At 39.1% G+C, this 4,502-nt stretch overlaps 1 long non-coding RNA gene across 1 annotated transcript; it reads right to left on the bottom strand.

Moving 5' to 3' along the window:
- Window positions 1-769: 769 nt before the first annotated feature.
- LOC116816895 (uncharacterized) lies at window positions 770-2,843 on the bottom strand. Its single transcript, XR_012655672.1, has 3 exons — window positions 2,721-2,843; window positions 1,597-1,644; window positions 770-1,266 (listed from the first exon to the last, which is right to left on the bottom strand). It is a non-coding gene; the product is annotated as an uncharacterized LOC116816895 (long non-coding RNA).
- Window positions 2,844-4,502: the final 1,659 nt, after the last annotated feature.

Below are 4,502 nucleotides of genomic sequence, written 5' to 3' on the forward strand. Positions count from 1 at the left end.
TTGTGTGGGGTTTTTTTTTTTTTTTGCAAAAATACCATAGTTGTTATATATAGATATGTACAATCACTATGAAAAAGCAGATACAAATAATTGGTCAAAATGCTGGGGAATCTTCTAGTGGAAAGAACACATCTGAAAGGGTAAAAGCTATTAACAAAGTATTCTCCTGATCCTAATAAAATAATGCTGTACCCTGTTTTGGTAGTACCTTTCATGGTCCAGAAGATGGCAGACCTGTATATATTAGTTTTCAGTGTGATAACCATTACAGTGAATATACATTGATTGCTTTAAAACTGATACTACATGTTATATGCAGTAGCTAATAATATTACCGTACTTAGGAAAAACTTTCCTTCAAATCAGAATATGTTTACAATGACATTTGGAAATATAGAAACATGCAAATAAGAGTCCATTAATTACTATCCATGGTGTTTTCTATGGTTCTAATGCTTTTGGAGCAGAATCACAGAATATATTATTATTTGATAAAACCACCAGTGTTAATTATATAACTCAGTTAGGGATTATTTTAACTAAATCAGTGACCTTTTTTAATAAAGGAATAATTTACAATTATTTGTACTTACTCATCTTCAATAACCAAGTAAATTAACTCTTGCCTTACATATATTATCACAAAACACCCATCATTTTTTTCCATCTTCAGAGCATTAGTGTTTTCCTTTCAAAACAAATTTTTTTTATTCCTATTTGTTATATAAAATGTATACAGATGTATTCAAGAGACTGCAGCAACAAATAATTAATTTTAACCCCTAAAATGTACATGTTTATTTCCTCAATAAAATGTTATTTTATAAATACCTTTTCAGATTCAGTCTGACACTCATATACTTTGGTCATTCTATTGAATTCAGCATAATTACATTTTTATTAAAATGAATAATTTCTACTACACAAATCATTACTAGTACACAATTGTTCTTGAAGAAAGACATCACTTAAAAACAAGTTTCCCTATTATTTTATACCCTTAGATTCCTTCGTTTTAGACCCAAGTTTTTCAGATGTGATATTGCCAAGCGATGCTCTCATATTCCAAAAGGCCAAGTGAGAAAAGGAATGAGCTCATAACCTTGCTTTTATGTTTTATTTTACCAAACCTTGCTTCACCCATAAATGTTATAATTATAATTACACAGGCATATCATTTTCCAATAAAGGTTTCATTCTATTTGTTCCACTTGGCTGGGAACTACCATGTGCTTAGATTCTTGCAAAATATTAGAGACAATTCTTCTGGGGAAAAATATACAGTCAAAAGTGTTCATACCAGCAAAGCTGTGAAAAGGCAACCAGGACAATTTAAAAATAAAAATACACTCTTATTTCATAGTGAGCAAAAGGAATAAAAAATTCCAAATTATTTAACCTTAAAATGCTTACAGTAGAACACTATGAGCCTTGCATTCTGTTCTTAGGCAAAACTCCCACAAAGTCAAGGAACTGGGCGGTCAGGACCCATGTTCCTATTCAATGTTCCAACTGACGCAGTAGGATTTTTCATATGCAAACATGCTTTTAATAATGTATTAGTGGTGAAGCCTCATTTAAAATAGAACTTCCTACCTTGTTGTTCACAGACTTGTTGCTGACTCACCTTTCAACAACAGGATTCTGAAAGGGCAGTAAAAGAGCCTCAAACAACAAAAATTACCTAAGTCTTTCAGTAAAATAAGCCTCTGTAAATTACTCCCATGTTTAGATTCTTTTCTGTAGCTAGCTTTTGCAGACATGCCAACAAATTGTTGCTTATTTGAAGAAACTCCCCATCATTTTGGATCAATTTTAAGGCAGCCTTTAAAGCATCTTCCTCTAATAATAAAGAATATTTTGCAGCATGTGTGTTTCAAATAGACATTTTTATTAGACTATGATTACAAAAAGCTCATCTTTCTTTATTAAACATTTTTAACCTCCAACTGTCACAGGTTGTCAGCCTTATTTTATAGCTTATTATGCAATATACAGCTATGCTTTCTAGCCAAAGCCAACAAGTTTGAGATTTTTGGATGCTGTTGGGTGTCTTAAATGGCCAGATAGCAAGTTCTCATTTGTTTGCAGTTTCAATTTGGATCTAATTTTGCAAAAGCTTCTCCTTGCGATGAAGATTTTTGTCGAGTGTTGCAATAGGATAGTCACAAGACTGTACATCCTTTGACTTCAGTGTAAGATCTTCCCCTAACTTGCCATTGTCACGGTCTGAAAACTACTCCAGCAAATGCTTGTTGGACCCACAACATCATGGGAGTAAGAGAGATTTTAATGCCCCGTGCACAGCTCTTGGAGTGGTGTGTGTTTGGGCAAGAGCACGGTTAGACGAGAGGCTGTTCCTGTGTTTTGACTGCTTTTTCTAATTCAGAAGCTGAGTTTTTGTTTTCTAAAGGGGGGGGGGGGGGGGAGGACTAGGTCTGCAAGGAGAAAAGCTCCCTCCGGCCACACTTGAGCCCAGTGCCTACCACCGCTGCAAGTATCAGACCTGGAGGCCGCAGCTGCAGTGCTCCAACGCAGGCTACAGCTGCTGCTGCTGCTGCTTGCTGGATCTGCACGCGCATCCTCCCTCCAAAAGCGTGCATCTAGCCTCGCCTCCCCGCGCGCGCCGCTCTGCAGCCAGCTCCCGCGTGCGAAGGACGCCACACTCCCGCCGCTTCGCGGCGGCCATTCACAGGAAAGCCAAGCCCCAGCACACTCACTTTCGAGCATCATTACTTGACGCATTGCAGGTGCAACGCAACCAATCAAGAGGCTCAGCTCTTCCCGACAAACCATTGCAGGGTCTCTTCGGCCAATCGGAGAGCCCTTGACAAAATGCTCCCTTCAGACGTATCAGCTGCTTTCAGTTACGTTATGCGGTGTGGCAGAGAGCGAGGGAATTGTAAGCCTCCGCCGGAGGATATAATCCCTGCTTTCAATTAATTGACGTGCGAGTGGATCTCTTTTTCCTAGTGCTAGGCTCGTTGTCAGGTTTGGCTTTCAGACCATTGCACCTGAGCTTGCATTTGCTTCCTTCTCTTCGGCTCTGTGGGAGCTGTGGAGTTGACTGCATTTGAAACAGCTCCAGGCAATGATCAGCCCGTACTGAGCGAGCATGTTTCAGTGGTTGGGGGCAGCGTCTTTGTATACAGCTCTTTTATGCCACTCCAACAACAGCCATAAAGAAACCTCCTTGCAAAAACAGAAACCCTTTTTTGATGTCAACTCACCCCCTACCCACACCCCCATGTAAATCCACTTCCAACAGTTTCAAGCCTCTTTATTTGCTGATTAGACACCGAGTTTCTGTTTCCTTACAAAAGATGGTTCCCTTTTAATCTCATATAGAAGCTTTACCAGGCTTAAATGCAATTTTGGGTAAGAAGGAAAAATGTGCTTGAGTTCAGCTCAGGTTGCCACTATAAAGGAATGGGTGCCTCACTGTAGAGACAAAAGAGTCTGAAATTTCCCCCGGAAAATCTTGATCCAAGCAGAGTTTAAAAGGATGTTAGAGAAGTTCCATCTCTAGTACTGCCCAGTCATACAATTCTATTTGTTTGTAACAAAATTTGGGGCTGCTGGTTGTCCAGTGCATTTCTAATGTTAACTGCCTCCTTTGGGGATGGTGGGAAGTATATATAATACTACTAGGTAATAAGGCATTCAGTCAGTGCTGGGGCTTAGCTTCTTGAGCAACTTAAGAGAAGGATCAGCAGAAGCCTAAGTCATGCCCAGTTTGGTTGTATTTCTAAAATATATTTTTTAGCTCCAGCAGAAATTATGGGATTGATGTGAGACTCCCATGATAAAGTTCTACAGCCTGTGTTACGCAGGAGGTCAGACTAGGTTATCATAATGAACCCTTTAGAGAGCGTAGTGCAAAACCCCACTTTTAGCTAAAGCCTGTATATCTGCGTTACTATGTATCTGAAGATGAGAGAGCACAAGAAGAGACAAACTGAAGAAGAAGAGGAGAGGGAAAGTATCCATGTTTAAAAGGCCTAACCCCAAGATAAAAACAAAAGAGCATTTCAAGTCCTTTGCATTTTTGCTCATTCAGTATTGAATTTTTGTTAACTTATGTTTCCATTAAGGAGATTGGTGACCTAACTGCACCTAAAATAGCTTACAGAGAAGGCAAGAGAGCAAAAGCAGAGTGGATGCCAAAGTGAAATAATCTAAGTACTGAGTTCTGACCCATGGATAGGCCGAGAGCAGTGAAGAAAAGAGTGTGACCTGACTCTCCCTAACTGGAACATTTATCTCAGTACCGGCAAACACAAGACTAAACTGGAAGACTAACCAAACTAAACTAATCAGATTTATCTCTAATGCATACAAATCCCAGTCTTGATGCAATGCATCTTTGTGTTATGCGTGCATCCTGGAATACCATCACTGCTAACCTCAAGTCCAGAAACTAGCATAAATTTACTGAAAATAAGTGCCTCCTAAGCATATTTCCCACTTCTGCCACAACAGAAATAACAAGAAAATAGCCT

The sequence above is a fragment of the Chelonoidis abingdonii genome, chromosome 4, assembly GCF_003597395.2.
Source record: "Chelonoidis abingdonii isolate Lonesome George chromosome 4, CheloAbing_2.0, whole genome shotgun sequence".
Lineage (NCBI taxonomy): Eukaryota > Metazoa > Chordata > Testudines > Testudinidae > Chelonoidis > Chelonoidis abingdonii.